Here is a 7255-nt window from a genome sequence, read left to right as displayed (position 1 = left end):
TTTAAAACTCTCTGTATTTGAGCTTTAAAGGGGTTGTTCATCCCTGGGGACCTTTTCTGCAGACTCCCCAACATGGCCAGAAGCGCTGTGGCAAGGACCGCTTCCAGCTTCGTTGCTCCTCTGGCCACAACACAGCTCATGGGTCTCCCTGCATCAACATCCAGCTTGACACAGGTCACATGGATGCTGCAGCCAATGACGCGAGTGACATGTCACTACTACAGCCAGTCATTGACTCAAATCAAATTGGATATTGACGCGGGGAGACCCAGGAACTGTGGTGGAGCCGGGGGAGTAAATCAGCTAGAAGAAAGCAACGGGGATCAGGTAAATATTATTCCAACCACATGTCTTGCCACTGTGGGGGGTCTGCAGAAAAGGTCGCTAAAGGTGAACAATTAAAATAAATAATTATGTTTTGTTTGCAAATTAAGAACACTCCAATGACATATGGAATCGGAGATTATGAAATTTACAGATGGTCTGAAACTGACACTACACAAAACAACTTGTCCCATGCATGCTATAAATAGCATTTGAATAGCATGTGGTGTTATTTTATGCTAAACTAAAAGTAATGATGATATAAAATATACAAAAGTGTGATAAAAGCTCTCATGTTTTATCCCTGATTCTTTTGAGTACTAAACAAAATAAAAAGTGTTGTCCAGCCTTTACTAAGTGATGGCCTGCCCTTGATACCTTGAGCACTCGCCGATCAGCTGTGGTGGTGTAGCTCCATCTCTAGAAGTCAGCACCCGATTTACACAACTCTGTGAACCTTGTGAAGGAGGGAGTATAAGATACTGTTCTGTGTTCAATACCAAAGATATACCAGCGGAAAAAAGCAGGATGGATCGTGGCACTGTTCCTCAGGAGTTAAAACAAAGTGGTTTATTTGTTAAAAGCACATACATTAACATCCTTCAAAGAGGTTCATCCTTCTTCATCAGACAGGATTTTAATGTATATGATTTTAACAAGTAAACCACTGTGTTTTAATTCCTGTGGAACAATGCCCTGATCCATCCTTCTTCTGGATTATCAAAGCATGTGGGGACATCATCCGCAACAACTCCGGAAGGGAGCAGTATTCCACTTTGGACCATGTCGAGGCGACCATCCCAGTGGCCTGCTGTACTACTAGGGTTGATCGAGAATATTCTAATCGCAAATTTTTATCGCGAATATCAGCACTTCAAGAATTCACAAAGTTGTAGAATATAGAATATACTATATATTCATAATTGTAAATATTCTATATATATTTTTTTTTATCAGTAACCTCCCTTCTTGCTTGTGGGCCAATGAGAAGGCTGCAATATCTTTGTCAAAGCTTAACAACATCCCTAGGAACAAATAGGAAAGTTGCCTACCCCTTTACTATAACTCCCCAGCAGCCATTTTCTGCTGTTTTTTGCAGTTCTGAGAGAGAGAGAGAGCAGTGTCATTACTGTGCTCTGTGCTTTCATCTGGATCCTATTCCTTATCCAATTACATTAGATAGTTAGTTTGCTCATATATATAATACAGATAGTTAGTGTGAGATAGTCAGTGTAGGTTAGATAGTGATATAGTGTAGCTGATAGGTTCCAGTGCAGGGTCTTAGGTAGTGTGATAGGAATTACTGTTTCTCTGCTGTCCATACATACATGCAACAGACATAGTGCTGTGATGTCACAACAATACTTAGTGCACCAATCAGTAATATCTACTCAGACCTGAAAAAATGTGAAATTGCATGTATCGCGCCAAAAATATGCGCACCATTAGTGCCGATTTGCGCAATCGCGAAAATAATGACTGGAGATCACAAATTCTAGAATTCATGAATTTATTGAGAATATTATGCAAAAAATTAGCAAAATATCACAAAAAAAACAAATATTGTCTGTCCCTCATCACTATTTACTACATGCCCATATTATTTTATGGAAAGGCGGGGATGAGCGAACTGCAAAGCTTGGGTTTGTACCGAAGTTTGCGAGTTCGGGTACCCGGACCCGAACCCAGACTTTTTCACTGAAGTCCTTGTTCGGGTTCGGTGTTTGAGTGATCTTATTATTTTCCTTTGTAACATGGTTATGGCGGAAAATAAAAGCATTCTTAAGACAGAATGCAAAAGAATATGGCCATTTAGGGGTAAAAAAACAAAAGAACAACTCACCTCATCCACTTGATCGAGCTGCCACAGTGTCTTCTATCTTCATTCAGCAGGACCTGCAAAAGGACCTGCGACGATGTCACTGTGCTAACCACGTGATGAGCGCGGTGATGTCATTGCAGGTCTTTCTATCTTCATTCAGCAGGACCTACCAACGGACCTGCGATTACATCACTGTGCTCACCACGTGAGGCAGGTCCTCCTGAAATAAGATAGAAGACACTGCAGCAGTGTGGTGAGTTGTTGTTTTTTTTGTATTTTTTTTTTTACCCTAAATGACCATATTCTTTTGCATTCTGTCTTAAGAATGCTATTATTTTTCCGCTATAAAATAATAAAGTGAAATTTGGGTCCGCATTGACTTCAATTGGGTTAGGATTTGTGGTTAAGTTCAGGTGGCAGGAGATCGGTGAGACTGTGTTCTGGCCTATGGTCGTGACTCTTTGTGTCGCATGCAGTTATCAGCGGTCTGCTTGTTGTCTACCACAGGTTAGGACAGTTTGTATGTTTGTCTCACGTGTGGTTGCCGCTGGCAACATAATTATGTTTGGCAGTGTAGCAGCCTGAGTTGGTTGCTAGGCGGCTCGCTGTCAAGGCATGCGGTTGCTTCTAGCAACATTTGTATGTATGTGTTCACTGTCTATGTTTGGTGAGCACGGGATTCATGTTATGTGTACATTTCCCCTTTAAGTGACACTTACCTTCTCTGGTGTTGGAAGGGTTAACTCCTTTCCTAGTTTGTGTGTGTGGGTGTGGCTACTTGGGCTATTTAGCCTCTGCTGGATCCCTGTAGCGGAGGGGTATTCCAGCCATGCCTTATGCTGGAGTCATCCTCCTGGTCTTATACCATCTGTCCAGTGAGGGCCACCCTTGTGGTCATAAAACATGTATTGATGTTAAGCTTATGTTTGTGTGGTGTCTAACCTTATTGCAGCTATGGATCTGGTTTCCTGTGTGTTTAATGTGTGTGTGCTGTCTCCCTCTATGTCTTAGATAGAGCTGCGCATGCGCGGCCATCCGAACAGTTCGGGCGAGTCAGCGGAGTGAGCGGACGGACGTCGGAGGAACGGGATACTGTAAGTATAATATCTGCTGTCCCACTAATCGACCAACGATAATTGTATATTCTGCAATAAGGGGGGTTCATAGGAAATTCAATGGGGGCATTTTTGTGTACAACTGGGGGGCAACTATATTCTATCTATGGACACTGGGGGCAACTGTATTCTATCTATTGGACACTGGGGGCAACTATATTCTATCTATGGATACTGGGGGCAACTATATTATATTTATGGAAACTGGGGGCAACTATATTCTATGTATGGAAACTAGGGGCAACTATATTATATCTATGGGCACTGGGGCAAACTATGAGTTTTATGCACAATGGGGGCAACTATATGAATTATATGCCCAATGGGGGCAACTATATTATATCTATGGACACTGGGGGCAACTATATGAATTTATATGCACAATGGGGGCAACTATATTATATGTATGCACACTGGGGGCAACTATATGAATTTTATGCACAATGGGGGCAACTATATTATATGTATGCACACTGGGGGCAACTATATGAATTTTATGCACAATGGGGCAACTATATTATATCTATGGACACTGGGGGCAACTATATTATATCTATGGACACTGGGGGCAACTATATTATATTTATGGACACTGGGGGCAACTATATCATATGTATGCACACTGGGGGCAACTATATGAATTTTATGCACAATGGGGGCAACTATATTATATCTATGGACACTGGGGGCAACTATATTATATGTATGTACACTGGGGGCAACTATATTATGGGGGCGGATGGAGGAGGCACTTATGGGGGCGGATGGAGGAGGCACTTATGGGGGCGAATGGAGGAGGTACTTATGGGGGCAGATATGCAGAGATGTGTATGTGGCGGTTTAGAATCAATGCGGGTGAAATATAGAATCAGATGTAGCAGAGCTGAATAAGCGCTGTTCAGTCACAGTACTAATTGTGAAGGAAATAGACGGATTTAGCAGAGATGTGTATGTGGCGGTTTAGAATCAATGCGGGTGAAATATAGAATCAGATGTAGCAGAGCTACATAAGCACTGTTCAGTCACAGTACTAATGGTGAAGGAAATAGACGGATTTAGCAGAGATGTGTATGTGGCGGTTTAGAATCAATGCTGGTGAAAGAGAAACAGATGAAGCAGAGCTGAATATGCGGCTGTTCTGACACAGTGCTGGTTGAATAGAAAAACAGATGTAGCAGCGCTGTATATGTGGCAGGTCAGCATCAATGCTGGCAAAAGAGAAACAGATGTAGTAGAGCTGAATATGCGGCTGTTCTGATACAGTGCTGTTTGAAGAGAGAAACAGATGTAGTAGAGCTGAATATGCGGCTGTTCTGATACAGTGCTGTTTGAAGAGAGAAACAGATGTAGTAGAGCTGAATATGCGGGTGTTCTGACACAGTGCTGTTTGAAGAGAGAAACAGATGTAGTAGAGCTGAATATGTGGGTGTTCTGACACAGTGCTGTTTGAAGAGAGAAACAGATGTAGTAGAGCTGAATATGCTGCTGTTCTGACACAGTGCTGGTTGAAGAGATAAACAGACAGATGTAGCAGAGCTGAATATGCGGGTGTTCTGACACAGTGCTGTTTGAAGAGAGAAACAGATGTAGTAGAGCTGAATATGCTGCTGTTCTGATACAGTGCTGGTTGAAGAGATAAACAGTCAGATGTAGCAGAGCTGTATATGCATCTATAAAGATACATAGTGTGAGGTTTATACACAACTGGAGTACAGCTGTAATGGAAACAAATCTGCATCAGTGCTGGGGGGTGGGGGTCGGTCAAGCTTTTGGGCTAATGTATAATATGGAATTATAGTTTTTGATGCACAGAATGGGTTTGTAAAAGATTAGACAGAGATTTTATGTGTAAAACTGTACACTGAGCTCACTTCACCTGGCTCTGAGTGACCATTCCCCTCACAGACACTGCATACTGATGAGTCATACTCTTCACATGAACGAGCACGTAAGAACTCAGTGCTCAGTGTGATGTCATAAGGAGGTGTGGCCGGCCTTCACTCTAGCTGCCTAAGCCCGCCCAGCCTTAGCTGCAGAAAACCAGGAAGTTACCAGCAGAGCTGGCTGCAGGTGAAGCTGATTTAGCAAAGTGGGAAAACCCCTTTAACCTTCTCTATTTATAGTTGCTTCTCCCACAAAGCTGTGCTGTAGCTTCTGTTTGGACCTTTGGATCTTGGCTGAGTTCCTAGTGTTTCCATTGCTCCTTTGAAGTTAAGTCTTTCCTTTCCCTTTTGTATTTTGTTTGGGTTATGTGTGTTGCATTTCCCTATTGTTTTTATTATGTCTGAAGGAGACTCCCGTTCGTCCCTTCAGGGCTTGATAGGACACTAGGTATTCCTGCGTATGAACTCACCTACCTTTGGGGTCTGTTTATACTTGTAGTCAGTCAGGATTTTGGTTAGGCTTTTCACTAGGAGGTGTCCATTTTCCTTCCCTAGTTCTCAGGCCTAACTCCCTGTTCCCCCCTTCCCTCCTATGCACGGTGTGGTGTTTCCCTCCTACACCGAAGCGTGACTGACAGTAAGAGGCTATCTTTCTACAGTACTTCCAGGGTCCTTTCACAAAGGGTTTTAGACTATGGAGCACCTTGTGGTTTTCTTCTCATTTCAATAGCAAAGAGAAATAGCAAATTGTTTTAAAACCACATTCTTTCCATACTGCATTGGAAATAAAGCCATCTTGTCTGGTTACACATTCAGACAGCACAGCTCTTCAGCTTTAGTGACTGAGGTTTCAGCTTCTGGAAAGAGGATAATTACTTTCCCAAGTTGTATTTACTTTTCTACAGACTGTTGGTTAATAGCACACTGTGCCAAATTTTTAATATTGGGGGTTAGAACCGGCATAATACAAAGCCGTTATTACAGAAGCACATTTTATCTGTCTTGACAGCTCTGATATTTTCTCGAGTACTTTCAGTTAAGCAATTCATGTACATCTGTAGCGTTTAAACTGTCACTTAAGAGATCACCTTCTGGTAAGTAGTTTTACATCCCGATAAAAATCATGCTGATCAGACTACTGAATTGCTAAACACATTTTCATCAGCAGAAAGCTGGAGGAAGAATCCAAGTATCCTAGTAACAATGCTGAGCCAGCTGCAGCTGCTTCACACTCAGAAGTAGAAGAAAAATTATACAGCTGGTTAAAGTGTGACACCTTCCAGTTTCCTACTTGAAAGATTAATGGAAAGATAATGGTATGGCACAGCCAATCATGAATATTTCTGCTCCCTGTTCTGCTATAGTCTGTGACAGGTTCCTCAATATTTGAAACAAATGAAATCTCTCTATCAAGGTAAATTACAATTCCAGCAAGATTATTTTACCTTGTGCATCCAGCTTTTCTCAATTGAGACCTCAAAACTTAGATGTAACATGCAATTTATGAGCTGTGCATGAATATATGTAACTAGTATTTATTGTTTAATGCATCTATAATGTTTAAGGTGTAGCAAATGGTTCACAAATCGTGTATGTATTATCTTTGGGCTCATTCATATGGGCAATTGCAGTGTCCCACTACCCTCGTGGGTACTGCAAAGTTGTTGTGTATTGCTTTCTATGCCTTATATAACCTGCTTTATGCTGCAAAGCATCTTTATGCATAATCCCTGCCTACAAGTGTGTCAGATTGCATTACACCGAGCCTACCACTAGGGGGAGACAACACATCCCATATATATAGCTCACCTCAGGCCTAACCAGTTGAGTCCAGTTCAGTCTGAGTCTGCAGTCTTAGTCTGCAGTGAGTGCAGTCTTTAGCTCTCAGCCAGTCTCCAGCCCAGAGCTGAAGTGGGCCACATACTCAGCAGTATATTAATTCAGAAAGCACTTAAGAAGCAGACGCCCAAAGGGTTACGGCAATCGCTATAAGCGTCTTAGGACCTTTGGAGCTAAAAGTGAAGGATTTACCAGACTTTGGCAGCCTCACTAACTTGCACTGGGATAATAAGGACCAGCTTAGAAATCCTCTACCAGTAAGCATAAAATCT

At 42.1% G+C, this 7255-nt stretch overlaps 1 pseudogene; it reads right to left on the bottom strand.

Annotated features, from left to right (window-relative positions):
* Window positions 1-228: 228 nt before the first annotated feature.
* The window catches only part of LOC121005640, a 113944-nt pseudogene continuing 106917 nt past the window's right edge, over window positions 229-7255 (bottom strand).

This window comes from Bufo bufo, chromosome 6 (assembly GCF_905171765.1).
Source record: "Bufo bufo chromosome 6, aBufBuf1.1, whole genome shotgun sequence".
NCBI classification, from domain to species: Eukaryota; Metazoa; Chordata; class Amphibia; order Anura; family Bufonidae; genus Bufo; species Bufo bufo.
The sequence above is the reverse complement of the archived record's forward strand: the minus strand, read 5'-3'. Positions and strand labels throughout refer to the sequence as shown.